This window comes from Oncorhynchus mykiss, chromosome 6 (genome assembly GCF_013265735.2).
Source record: "Oncorhynchus mykiss isolate Arlee chromosome 6, USDA_OmykA_1.1, whole genome shotgun sequence".
Classification (NCBI taxonomy): domain Eukaryota; kingdom Metazoa; phylum Chordata; class Actinopteri; order Salmoniformes; family Salmonidae; genus Oncorhynchus; species Oncorhynchus mykiss.
Genome location: NC_048570.1, coordinates 54,975,891 through 54,991,054, shown reverse-complemented (window position 1 = coordinate 54,991,054; position 15,164 = coordinate 54,975,891).

Sequence of the window (15,164 nt, the reverse complement as noted above, 5' to 3'; positions counted from 1 at the left end):
GCAGGCGCTACACAAAACGCTGAAATAAAATATAAAACATGCATTAACTTTGACGAGCTTCTTTTGTTGGCACTCCAATATGTCCCATAAACATCACAATTGGTCCTTTTGTATGATTAATTCCGTCCATATATATCGAAAATGTCAATTTATAAAGCCTGTTTGATCCATAAAAAACAGCTTAGAAAAACGCAACGTCACTACAAAATATTTCAAAAGTTGCCTATAAACTTTGCCAAAATATTTCAAACTACTTTTGTAATACAACTTTAGGTATTTTTAAACGTTAATAATCGATCAATTGTAGACGGGGCAATCTGTATTCAATACATGAAGGAAAATAAAAAAGCTCTCCTCATCATGTCTTGTGCAACTCACAAAAGTGTCCCCCGTTCCGAGTTGGCCCACCTCCTGCTAAGACAAATAAATAACCTCAGCCATATTCCAAACACTGGCGACATCGTGTGGAAGATGAAGGAACTAAAAGTATGTTCTTATTAAATTTCCAATGGCAAAGACAATATAGGGAAGAGAGATGGGAAAAATATATAATTCTGAACAGGTTTTTGCCTGCTACATAAGTTCTGTTATACTCACACACATGATTCAAACAGTTTTAGAAACTTCAGAGTGTTTTCTATCCACATCTACTAATAATATGCATATCTTATATTCCTGGCATGAGTAGCAGGTAGTTGAAATTGGGCACGCTATTTATCCAAAAGTGAAAATTCTGCCCCCTAGCTTTAAGAGGTTTTAATCTCATTGAGAACTTGTGGACAAACAAAAACCCACAAATTCTGAAAAACTCCAAGCATTGATTATGCAAGAATGGGTTGCCATCAGTCAGGATGTGGCCCAGAAGAAAATTGACAGCATGCCAGGGCGGATTGCAGAGATCTTGAAAAAGAAGGGTCAACACTGCAAATATTGACTCTCTGCATCAACCTCATGTAATTGTCAATAAAATGTCTTTGATACTTACGAAATGCGTGTAATTATACTTTTTCAACATGACAATGACCCACAACATACCTCCAGGCTGTGTTCGGTCTATTTGACCAAGAAGGAGACTGATATAGTGCTGCATCAGATGACCTGGCCTCCACAATCACCTGACCTCAACCCAAATGAGATGGTTTGGGATGAGTTGGACTGCAGAGTGAGGGAAAAGCAGCCAGCAAGTGCTCAGCATATGTGGGATCTCCTTCAAGACTGTTGTAAAAGCATTCCAGGTGAAGCTGGTTGAGAGAATGCCAAGAGTGTGCAAAGATGTCATCAAGGCAAAGGGTAGCTACTTTGAAGATTATAAAATATTTGTTTAACATTTTTTTTGGTTACTACAGGATTCCATATGTGCTATTTCATAGTTTTGATATCTTCACTATTATTCTAAAATGTAGAAAATAGTTTTAAAAATAAAGAAAAATCCTTGAAGGAGTAGGTATGTCCAAACTTTTGACTGGTTTTGTATATCTCTCCAGATGATCTGTCTATCTGGTCAAAATCACTTATACAGGTCCCCCTCCACCCTCTGGTGGTATGTATTGATAACTTTTTTTGTATATAGAAAGCTACATTCAAATACAGGTCGTTCAAATTACTAAAGACAGAATTAGGTGATTAGGACTTGAATAACATTTTTTAAATCCATATTGATACAGAAACATGATTTTGATTTATTAAGGACATTTTTAACAATTGAAGAAACCTTTGGGCTATGATAAAAAAATGCCTCCGGGGTCAAAAATGACCCCCAGTTGGTAGTATGAGGGTTAAAAGTCTACTGCTCAATAGGAACTTATCATGGCAATACAGTGTGTTAGCCTAGTCTTGATCAAGTACATTCATTAAAACATAATTTTTTATAATTTCATACTATAACCAACAGCAGGGTAGGGAAGCGAACCTGGGTCGCTGGCGTGCCAAGCAAACATACAATGTGTCACGCATACTGGGTTAAACCACTTGGTGGGAATTGTAACATGGCTTACAGTATACAGAGATGATTGATACACTGCTTCCTCTGAACGGTAAGGCACGTCCTCATGGTTTGACCTACCATGGCCCCTCACACATCTGGCCTTACGTTCCGATGGCCTCATGTTGTCATCCCACTTCTGACACCCATTTGGTGGGAATTGTAATATGGCTCATATAGCAAGATTTACTTTAGTATCGGGGCAATATTTCATTTAATTTTCACTTTAGCTTTCATGGTAACACGTTACAAGAGGAAAATATCCACGCCTTCTACTCTTTACACTGAATAAACCAACTGAACCCATTGAATTCATCTGTTTGACTTTAACAATGATCTGATCTGTAATTGGAGCTCCTCAGAGAGGCTCAGTGAGAGGTTCCTGTCTGAAATGAATCTACAGCCTCCCTCACTGACAGGGGGTAAATTAACTTAGGAGATGAGTATTGAGGTTGAACAACTACTCTCCCATCGAGAGGTGCCATTCAGCATTCAGAACCCACGCTCAAAATGATACACTTTAACTTTGTAAACGATGGCGCTCGAAAGATAGAGAGAAAAGGGGGGACGGGTGGGTGGGTGGATGGATGGAGAGAGGGAGGGACAGAGGGATGTGGAGATGAAGGGACATAGATGTGGAGAAATATTAATTATGCGAGTGCCGTCTGGCGTTGCCCCAATCGGCAGCGAGAGCTTTCCTGCTTACTCTCATGGCTACAATGAAATTCTCCATTGGAGCAAATGGAATCCTGGCTGCTACTTCTCAGAAAAACAACAATGATTGCTGCATCATTATCAGAACAGTGATATTTCAAAGGCTCATACTCAATAGAGAACAGTTGGGCACAAGCCTTTATCTTTTAAGGCAAACTCAAGGCATTCCTATGAAGGAGAAAAATGCTGCTTAAGAAATGGTTAGAAAACACCTATGATACTTTAGGCCAAATTTTCCCTGTGTTAACTGTTGAGCTACATTGTTAAGATGTATTGTTATATACATGTCATTCCTGTAGGAACAGCCTGAATAGTATTGTCTCACACTGCTCCCTTGTTGCTATGAAATGAGACAGAACCTGGTGAAATTGTAGATTGGCTACAGAATCGCTCTCCAACAACAATTGTGATTCTGTTCCAAAAGTCTGCCCACTGACAACCAGTCCCCAGCTATCATATCCCTCATTTCATCTCTTCGTATTCCTCTCTTCATCCCTCTCTTCATCCGCAGATAACATGATTCGCAATGATTACATGCCTTAATGATTTTTCTAATCTCCCATGCTCGACACGGGGATGGAAAATTTGCCAATTTTGCTCTTTGCCAAATCCTCCCAATACATTCACGGAATGCCCTTTTTAGCTTTTGTGTTTTAATATGATTTCTGATTGGGTTGACATGGTGATCCAGAGCATCATCTAAAAGGTCAGCAATTGTAATGTAAGGGATGACATATCTCATGAAGTCTCGATCATGACGAGAGTTTAAATGTCACAGCTTGTCTGTGTGTGTGTGTGTGTGTGCTTCTGTGTTTGTGTGTGTGAGATCGACTGCTGCCCACACAATCCTTAGCAGACATCTGCATGGCCTCAGCTGAGTCATGCATGGCAGGACAATCGAGTTCAGACATAATCTAAAAACTGTAAAACAGAACCAAATCCTTTCACTCTGACTCTGGGGCATTCTGTTCAAACTATTTCTGACAAACGCCATTTGTTTGGCCCAGCTTGCCAACCCCTTACATGAAAGCAAGAAAGGCATGTAACAATTCACGATGTACAGTATGTTTAAGATGTGCATTAGAGCCCCAGTGATATCTTCAGCCTACTCATTATCCCACGTCTCCACCCAGGGCAGGACCATCTGTCTCCATGGTTACCCAGAGGGCCTGGACAGAAGCTGGATAGGACCCATTTAGAGCCCCTAGCTTTGGACCACATAGCCAAGAGTAGCACAGGGGGAGAGATAGAGAGAAACAGAGCGAGAGAAGGAGAGAGAGGGGGGTTAGGATTGAATGAGGTCAACACATCATATACTGCATTACCATTGTGTTTGAAAGAGAATGGGAAGAGGAAAAGAGAACAAGAGGGAGAGAATGAGAGAGCATTGTACCAGATACAGTGGAGCATCATTTATTGCACTACTTTCATAATTCATAGAACTGAAATTCACAACCTCACACCTCTATCAACAATGACAAGCCACCGGGGTCTGTGAACTTGGATGGAAAATTACAGAGTATAAATGAGGACAATATTGCCACTCCTATTTGCCATATCTGCAATTTAAGCCTACTAGAAAGTGTGTGCCCTCAGGCCTGCAGGGAAGCAGAAGTTATTCCCCTAAGAATAGTAAAGCCCCCTTTACTGGCTCAAATAGCCGACCAATCAGCCTGTTGCTAACCCTTCGGAAACTTTTTGAAAAATTGTGTTTGACCAGATACAGTGCTATTTTACAGTAAACAAATTGACAACAGACTTTCACCACACTTATAGGGAAGGACATTGAACAAGCACAGCACTTACACAAATTACTATTGATTGGCTGAGAGAAATTTATGATAAAAAGATTGTGGGGGCTGCTTTGTTAGACTTCAGTGCCACTTTTGACATTATCGATCATAGTCTGTTGCTGGAAAAACGTATGTGTTATGCTTTACACCCCCTGCTATATTGTGGATAAAGAGTTACCTGTCTAAAAGAACACAGAGGGTGTTCTTTAATGGAAGCTCCTCCAACAAAATCCAGGTAGAATAAAGAATTCCCCAGGGCTGCTGTCTAGGCCCCTTACTTCTTTTCAATCTTAACCTGTAGTGACGCCCATCCCGTGAACGGAACTGTTATCATCATCTGACACTAATTAGCATAACGCAACGGACATAAATCTTCCTAGAAAATATTTCTATTCATGGAAATCACAAGTGAAATATATTGGAACACAGCTTAGCCTTTTGTTAATCACCCTGTCATCTCAGATTTTCAAAATATGCTTTACAGCCAACGCTAGACAAGCATTTGTGTAAGTTTATCATAGCCTAGCATAGCATTATGCCTTGCTAGCAGCAGGGAAATCAGAAAAGCAATCAAATTAAATCATTTACCTTTGATGAACTTCGGATGTTTTCAATCCCGAGACTCCCAGGTAGACAACCAAAGTTCATTTTTTCCCAAAATATTATTTTTGTAGGCGAAATAGCTCCGTTTGTTCTTCACGTTTGGCTGAGAAATCGCCCGAAAAATATTCCAAATTAGCCCTATAATATCGACAGAAACATGGCAAACGTTGTTTAGAATCCATCCTCAATGTGTTTTTCTAATATCTATTCGATAATATATCCGTTGGGACAATTAGTTTTTCACTAGGACCGATTGGAATAATGGCTACCTCTGTATTTTACGTGAGAATCTCTCTCGGAGCCACCATGTGACCACTTACGCAATGTGGCCACCTATGGCTATTCTTCAACAGAAATGTGTAAAACTACGTCACAATGCTGTAGACACCTTGGGGAATACGTAGAAAGCGTAAGCTTGTTGATGGTACATTCACAGCTGAATATGGAGTCATTGGAACGCAGCGCTTTCAAAACCTGGGGCACTTGCAGATTGGATTTTTCTCAGGCTTTCGCCTGGAACATCATTTCTGTTATACTCACAGACAATATCTTTACAGTTTTGGAAACAGTGTTTTCTATCCAAAGCTGTCAATTATATGCATATTCTAGCATTCTTTTTCCTGACAAAATATCCCGTTTAAAACGGGAACGTTTTTTTTCCAAAAATGAAAATACTGCCCCCTAACACCAAGAGGTTAACAGCACTATCAACAAGGCAGGTCCTACAGGCCCTAGTTTTGTCACACCTGGACTACTGGTCAGGTGCCATAAAAGAGGGACAGAGGAAAATTTGCAAATCTGATCATGACTCCATTTTGCTCCTCCCTTCCTATAGGCAGAAACTCAAACAGGAAGTATCCTTGCTAAGGACAATTCAATGCTGGTCTGACCAATCGGAATCCACGCTTCAAGATTGTTTTGATCACGCGGACTGGGATATGTTCCGGATTCAATGAATACACTGATATGGTTACTGAGTTTATCAGGAAGTGTATAGGAGATATTGTGCCCACTGTGACTAAACCTATCCTAACCAGAAACCGTGGATAGATGGCAGCATTTGTGCAAAACTGAAAGTGCGAACCATCGCATTTAACCATGGCAAGGTGACTGGGAATATGGCCGAATACAAACAGTGTAGTTATTCCCTCTGTAAGGCAATCCAACAGGCAAACATCAGTATAGAGACAAAGTGGAGTTGCAATTCAACGGCTCAGACACAAGACATATGTGGCATGGTCTACAGACAAACAGGGACTACAAAGGGAAAACCAGCTACGTCGCGGACACCAACGTTTTGCTTCCGGACAAGCTAAACACCTTCTTTGCCCGCTTTGAGGGTAACACAGTGGCACTGACGTGGCCCACTACCAAGGATTGTGGGCTCTTGTTCTCCGTGGCTTACGTGAGTAAGACATTTAAGCATGTTAACCCACACAAAAGTGCTGGCCCAGACGGCATCCCTAGCCACATCCTTAAAGCATGCGTAGACCAGCTGGCTGGAGTGTTTACGGACATATTCAATCTCTCCCTATCCCAGTCTGCTGTCCCCACATGCTTCAAGATGTCCACCATTGTTCCTGTACCCAAGAAAGCAAAGGTAACTGAACTAAATGACTAGCACTCACTTCTGTCAACATTAAGTGCTTTGAGAGACTAGTCAAGGATCATATCACCTCTACATTACCTGACACCATAGGTCCACGTCATCTTGCTTTACCGCCCCAATAGATCCACAGATGTTGCAATCACCATCGCACTGCACACTGCCCTATCCGATCTGGACAAGAAGAATACCTATGTAAGAATGCTGTTCTTTGACTATAGCTCAGCATTGAACACCATAGTACCCTCCAAGCTCATCATTAAGCTTGAGGCCCTGGGTCTGTTCCCCGCCCTGTGCAACTGGGTCCTGTACTTTCTGACGGACAGCCCCCAGGTAGTTAAGGTTGGAAAAATCACCTCCACTTAAATGATACTCAACACTGGGGCCCGACAAGGAACTGTGCTCAGCCCCTCCTTTACTCCCTGTTTACCCATGACTGTGTGGCCACACATGCCTCCAACTCAATCATCAAGTTTTCAGATGACACAACAGTAGTAGGTCTGATTACCAACAATGAAGAGCCTACAGGGAGGAGGTGAGGGCCCTGGGAGTGTGGTGCCAGGAAAATAACCTCTCACCCAATGTCAACAAAACAAAGGAGATGATCGTGAACTTCAGGAAACAGCAGAGGGAGCACCCCACTTTCCACATCGGCTGGACCGCAGTGGAGAAGGTGAAAATCTTAAAGTTCCTCGGCGTACACATCACTGACAACTGAAATGGTCCACCCACACAGAAAGTGTTGTGAAGAAGGCGCTACAGGAGGCTGAAGAAATTTGGCTTGGCACTTAAAACCCTCACAAACTTTTACAGATGCACATTTTAGAGCATCCTGTCGGGCTGTATCACCGCCTGGTACGGCAACTGCACTGCCCGCAACCGCATGTCTCTCCAGAGGGTGGTGCGGTCTGCCCAACGCATCACCGGGGGCAAAATACCTGCCCTGAATTAAGAATATTTAAATATTCTTAATTCCATTACTTTACTTTAGATTTGTGTGTATTGTTGTGAAATTGTTAGATATTACTGTTAGATATTACTGCGCTGTTAGAGATAGAAACACAAGCATTTTGCTACACCCGCAATAACATCTGCTAAACACGTGTATGTGACAAATACAATTTGATCTGATTTGATTTTTATGCATGTCGATCTCTCCTGGCTCAAAGTGAAGGAGAGATTGACTTTATCACTACTTGTATTTGTGAAAGATATTTACATGTTGAATGCACCAAGCTGTCTGTTTAAACTACTGGCACAGCTCAGACATCCATGCCTACCCCAAAAAAGACATGCCACCAGAGGTCTCTTCACAGTCCCCATGTCCAGAACAGACTATGGGAGGCGCACAGTACTACAAAGAGCCATGAGTACATGGAACTCTATTCCACATCAAGAAACTCATGCAAGCAGTAAAATTATATTTTTAAAAACTGATAATAAAACTAAAAATGCAGCTTATGGAACAGCAGAGACTGTGAAGCAACACAAACACAGTCACAAACACATGCATACAAACACACGATAACATACACACTATAAACACACATACACATGGATTTTGTGTCGTAGATATGTAGTACTAGAGTAGGGGCCTGAGGGCACACACTTAATATTTTGTGAAATCTTGAGTGTATTTTAATGTTTTAAAAAATGTATAACTGCCTTAATTTTGCTGGATCCTAGGATCCATAATAAATACTAATACAAATAGTATACTCCTATTACCTGATTGTATCACTTTATTTACTTAGCCAGGATAGTCCACTCAGTAACACTTGTCACTGTTTTCCAGGGGAGTATACCTCATCCTCCTATCCACATTATTGAAATCCATTCTGTCAAAAATGTGCTGTATGTTAGTGTATTTCAGAGAACATGTCCTCATACTGTCAACAACCAGAAATAATATTGCACATCATTACTGTCCCTCTGCCCACCTCATTGCCTCTCTTCCCAGCCTAGCCCAGCCAAGACTACCCCAGCCCAGCTGCACGGGAGAGCTTGGAGCCCCTGGGGAAATTGCCCTCCACTTTGCTTCTTCACAGACATCTGCTGACAACACCACCAAGATTATGTCAGAGATTCCCTGTAAAAAAAATATGCTCTCAGCGCGTCGGTAATAGAAAAACAAGGAAAGGCACGAATTTCATGCAAAGAATTGTGTATTCACAAATAAATCAGCTGGCATTCAGACATCAAACGAAATACCCTAAAAATACTGAAAATCAAATCAAAATGTTATTTTATTTATGAATTAACTCAAATTTATAAGAAATCTCTGTCTCTGTTTAGTAGTTGAGCAACAACAATGCCTTTGTCTTACAATAAAAGTACATGTTAGATTGAGTTCAATACCAAAATCCTCCCCTCCCACCCAAATAATCCAGATAATTAAGGTGCAATAAGTATTGAAATAAGTATTGATCTTATGAGTTCCTCTGTGTAAAAATTCCAAAGGAAAGTAGTCCACAAAGGAAAATGGGTGGCGCCGTTGAGGACTTTCACCATTTTGAAGTATTGTCAACTGGGTGGGACTTCCTATCAGTTAAGGAAGGATCACATAATTCCATCTAGGTCATCACGAAGGATCACCCACTGAATTATACTTGTGAGCAAACATTCCATAACTGCTTGGCTTTATACCTGTTCAAACAACACACTCCAGGTGGCAATATGCACCCTTTCAGTTTGTTTACCAACTCATAGAAGTAGGAGAATAAGAAAAATGGCTACTTCAAAATGAAGATGGCCTCAACAGCAATGCCCAATCTCACAGAAGCTTTAATAGGACGGATACAAAGATGAGTTGTCTAAGTTTATGGAATGTTCTGGCCTGTATGGCGTGAGGAATCATTGGGTCAATACTGGATCCTACCTGAGGTTTAGACCTTTGGTTTAAAATGGCTAGCTGCTAACTTTTCTCATAGGCAAACCTGGCACAATTAGCTGCCTGGCTACCACGTGTCAGACATGTTGGAGGATTATATGTTTACATTCGTAGCTACATCATTAAAAAAGACAAAGACCATGGTTAAATAGCTGTATTTTATTATTTGTCCTCTCTCTGACTTGAAGTTTGTGGGATGTGACAGCTGTGAGTTCAAATCCCATTTTGGCCAATGTTTTTTTTTAAAGGAAATAACTCTCCATTGCTGGGCGAAAATTCACAAAACACTTCTCACTCAAAACTTAAGAAGCTTTATAAGAAAAAAATAGAAAGTCATAGGATTATTTGTAAGTGCAATTCCTCAACAATAACTTAAGATTTAATGATTTTCTCATGAACTTCTCATATATCTTCTTACAAATCTTCATAAGATGTTTGTTGCTAGGCAACCATTTTAGCTATCTATTTAGCTAACAATGTCAATCATGTTAGCATATATCAAATCAAATTTGATTAGTCACATGCGCCAAATGAACAGGTGTGGACCTTCCAGTGAAATGCTTACTTCCGAGCCCCTAACCAACAATGCAGTTTCAGTAAATACAGATAAGAATAAAATATAAAAGTAACAAGCAATTAAAGAGCAGCAGTCAAATAACAATAGCGAGACTATATACAGGGGGGTACTGATACAGAGCCAATTTGCATTGGCACTGGTTATTTGAGGTAGTATGCATATGAAGGTAGAGTTATTAAAGTGATTATGCACAGATGACAACAGAGAGTAGCAGTGGTGTAAAGAGGGGAGGGGGGCACTGCAAATAGTCTGGGTAGCCATTTGACTAGATGTTCAGGAGTCATTTATGGCTTGGGGGTAGAAGCTGTTAAGAAGCCTCTTGGATCTAGACTTGGCGCTCCGGTACCACTTGACATGCGGTAGCAGAGAGAACAGTCTATGGATAGGGTGGCTGGAGTCTTTGACAATTTGTAGGGCCTTCCTCTGACACCGCCTGGTATAGAGGTCCTAGATGGCAGGAAGCTTGGCCCCAGTGATGTACTGGGCCGTTCGCACTACCCTCTGAAAAGATTTGACATGCGTCCTCAGATCCTCAAAAGGTTCTACAACTGCACCATCGAGAGCATCCTGTCTGGTTGGATCACTGCCTGATATGGCAACTGCTCGCAGTTGTAGAACCTTTTGAGGATCTGAGGACCCATGCCAAATCTTTTCAGTCTCCTGAAGGGGAATAGGTTTTGTCATGCCCTCTTTACAACTGTCGTGGTGTGCTTGGACCATGTTAGTTTGTTGGTGATGTGGACACCAAGGAACTTGAATCTCTCAACCTGCTCCATTGCGGCCCCGTCGATGAGAATGGGGGTGTGCTCGGTCCTCTTTTTCCTGTAGTCCACAATCATCTCCTTTGTCCTGTTCCCATTGACGGAGAGGTTGCTGTCCTGGTAGCACATGGACAGGTCTCTGGACTCCTTCCTATAGGCTGTCTCGTCATTGTCGGCGATCAGGCTGTTGTGTCTTCGGAAAATTGAATGATGGTGTTGGAGTCGTGCCTGGCTGTGCAGTCATGAGTGAACAGGGAGTACAGGAAGGGACTGAGCACGCACCCCTGAGGGGCCCCTGTGTTGAGGATCAGCGTGGCGGATGTGTTGTTACCTACCGTTACCACCTGGGGTGGCCCGTCAGGACGTCCAGGATCCAGTTGCAGGGGAGGTGTTTAGTCCCAGGGTTCTTAGCATAGTGATGAGCTTTGAGTGCACTATGGTGTTGAACACTGAGCTGTATTCAATGAATAGCATTCTCACAGGTGGGAAAGGGCAGTGTGGAGTGCAATGGAGATTGCATCAACTGTGGATCTGTTGGGACTGTATGCAAATTAGAGTGAGTCTAGGGTTTCTGGGATGGTGGTGTTGTGAGCCATGACCAGCCTTTCAAGGCACTTCATGGCTATAGACGTGAGTGCTACGGGGCGGTAGTCGTTTAGGCAGGTTACCTTAGTGTTCTTGGGCACAGGGACTATGGTGGTCTGCTTAACACATGTTGGCATTACAGACTCAGACAGAGAGGTTGAAAATGTCAGTGAAGACACTTGACAGTTGGTGAGCGCATGGTCGCAGTACACGTCCTGGTAATCCGTCTGGCCCTGCGGCCTTGTGAATGTTGACCTTTTTTAAAGTTCTTACTCGTTACTTCTTAGTTCTTACCTGTTTGATGGTTCGTCGTAGGGCATAGCGGGATTTCTTATAAGCTTCCAGGTTAGAGTCCCGCTCCTTGAAAGCGGCAGCTCTAGCCTTTAGCTCAGTGTGGATGCTGCATGTAATTTATGGCTTCTGGTTGGGGTATGTACGTACGGTCAATGTGGGGACAACTTTATCAATGCACTTATTGATGAAGCTAATGACTGATGTGGTGTACTCCTCAATGCCAATCAATGACAGGATTCCCGGAACATTCCAGTCTGTGCTAGAAAAACAGTACTGCAGCTTAGCATCTGCTTCATCTGACCACTTTTTTAATCTAGTCTGACCATCTGACCACTTTATCTAGTCACTGGTGCTTCCTGCTTTAATTTGAGCTTGTAAGCAGGAATCAGGAGGATAGAATGATGGTCAGATTTTCCAAATGGAGGGCGAGGGTGAGCTTTGTATGCGTCTCTCTGTGTGGAGTATGGGTGGTCCAGAGTTCTTTTTCCTCTGGTTGCACATTTAACATGCTGATAGAAATTTGATAAAACGGATTTAAGTTTCCCTGCATTAAAGTCTCCGGCTACTAGGAGCGCTACCTCTGGGTGAGAGGTTTCTTGATTGCTTATGGCGGAATACAACTCATTCAATGCTGTCTTAGTGACAGCCTCTGACTGTGGTGGTATGCAAATAGCTACAAAGAATACAGATGAAAACTCTCTCGTTAGGTAGTGTGGTCTACAGCTTATCATGAGAAACTCTACCTCAGGCGAGCAATAGCTTGAGGCTTTCTTAGATATCGTGCACCAGCTGTTGTTTACAAAAAATACATAGACCGCCACCCCTTGTCTTACCAGACTCTGCTGTTCTATCCTGCCGATACATCGTTTAACCAGCCAGCTGTATGTTGATGTTGTTGTTGTTCAGCCACGAATCCGTGAAGCATAAGATGTTAGTTTTAAATGTCCCGTTGGTAGTTTAAACTTCTGTGTAACTCTTTGATTTTAATGTCCAAAGATTGCACGTTTGCAAGCAGAATGGAGGGAAGTGGGGGTTTATTTGATCGCCTGCAAATTCTCAGAAGGCAGCCGGAGTTTCGACCCCTCTTTCTCCGCCTCCTCTTCACGCAGATCATGGGAATTGGGGTCTGTTCCCGAGGAAGCAGCGTATCCTTCGCGTCGTGCTCTACAGAGTCGTGAAAGGAAAAAGAGAATTTTGCTAGTCCATGGTGAGTAATTGCGGTACTGATGTCCAGAAGTTATTTTCGGTCATAGGAGATGTTAGTGGCAACATTATGCACAAAATAAGTTTAAAAAACAAGTTACAATCAATGCAAATAAGCAAATAAAAAAACACAATCAGCTGGGGGCATGTAAAACATCTACCATCTTCTCCAGCGCCATCTTACTGATATTACTGTTCTAAAACATGTTCTTGGGTTTAAAATAATCAATACTGAAACTTTCCGATGAAGCTTGTGAGTGAATTAAAAATGTTAAATTGCTTTCATGAGATTTTTCTCTCACTGTCCTGAGATTAAGGAAAGGCTTAAACTGTCTTGAAATTAAGAACATTTCTAATAACTTTATTTTCAAGAATCAAATTTCTTCTTAACTTTTTGCTTAAGGAGAAACATAATAAATGGTGCAATAACATTTCCAATTACCTTTTTGAGGAATAGCAACATTGCTTAACTTTTTTCTTTAGTCTATAGTTAAGGTAAAAAATGGTAGTTAAGAAAACATTTCTTCTTAAGAAGGTTTTGTGAATCTGGGCACTGGTCCTAATGTCAACTAACACATATGTCACGAAGCAGATTGTTACAAAAATACACATAAATCATTGTAGGCCTACATTTAGGTGTACATGTCCATGTAATGTACTGTAATAAGAAATGTTAAGCCCTAAAATTGTGTTTGTCTACAAGGCTGAAGACTTACAGTACCAGTCAAAAGTTTGGACACACCTACTTAATCATGGGTTTTTCTACAATGTAGACATTAAAACTATGAAATAACACACATGGAATCATGTAGTAACCAAGAAATGGTTAAACAAATCAAAATATAACTTATATTTGAGATTCATCAAAGTAGAAACCCTTTGCCCTGATGACAGCTTCAAAAACTCTGGGCATTCTGTCAACCAGCTTCACCTGAAATGCTTCACCTGGAGTTCCCACATATGCTGAGCACTTGTTGGCTGCTTGTCCTTCACTCTGCAATTCCAACTCATCCCCAACCATCACAATTGGGTTGAGGTCGGGTGATTTTGGAGGCCAGGTCATCTGATGCAGCACTCCATCACTCTCCATCTTGGTCAAATAGCACTTACACAGCCTGGAGGTGTGTTGGGTCATTGACCTGTTGAAAAACAAATAATAGTCCCACTAAGGGCAAACCAGATGGGATGGTGTATCGCTGCAGAATGCTGTGGTAGACATGCTGGTTAAGTGTGCCTTGAATTCTAAATAAATCACTGACAGTATCACCAACAAAGCACCCCCACATCATCACACCTCCTTTTCCATGATTCACGGTGGTATCCACACATGCGGAATTCATCTGTTCACCTACTCTGTGTCTCACAATGACATGGCGGTTGTAACCAAAAATCTCAAATTTTAACTCATCAGATCAAAGGACACTTTTCCACTGGCCTAATGTCCATTGCTCGTGTTTCTTGGCCCAAACAGGTATCTTCTTATAGGTCTCCTTTAGTTGTGGTTTATTTGCAGAAATTTGATCATGAAGGCCTGATTCACGCGGTGTAACGACGTTCGTCTGTAGGAGGAGAAGCGGACCAAAAAGCAGCGTGGTGGTTATTCATGTTCTTTAATGGAAAACTGAACGATACATGAAATAACTCAAATCTACAAAACAACAAACGGAACGTGAAAACCTATACAGCCTATCCTGTGACAACAAACACAGTGACAGGAACAATCACCCACAAACACACAGTGAAACCCAGGCTACCTAAGTATGATTCTCAATCAGAGACAACTAATGACACCTGCCTCTGATTGAGAACCATACTAGGCCGAAAACATAGAAATGCCCCAAAACATAGAAAAACAAACAGACTGCCCACCCAACTCACGCCCTGACCATACTAAATAAATACAAAACAACAGAAATAGAGGTCAGAACGTGACAGTACCCCCCCCCCCAAAGGTGCGGACTCCGGCCGCAAAACCTTGACCTATAGGGGAGGGTCTGGGTGGGCGTCTGTCCGCGGTGGCGGCTCTGGCTCGGGACGCGGACCCCACTTCACCATTGTCTTAGTCCGCCTTATTGTCCGCCTCCCTGGCTTACTCACCATGGCCACCCCTCTCAATGACCCCACTGGACAGAGGGGCTGCTCGGGACAGAGGGGCAG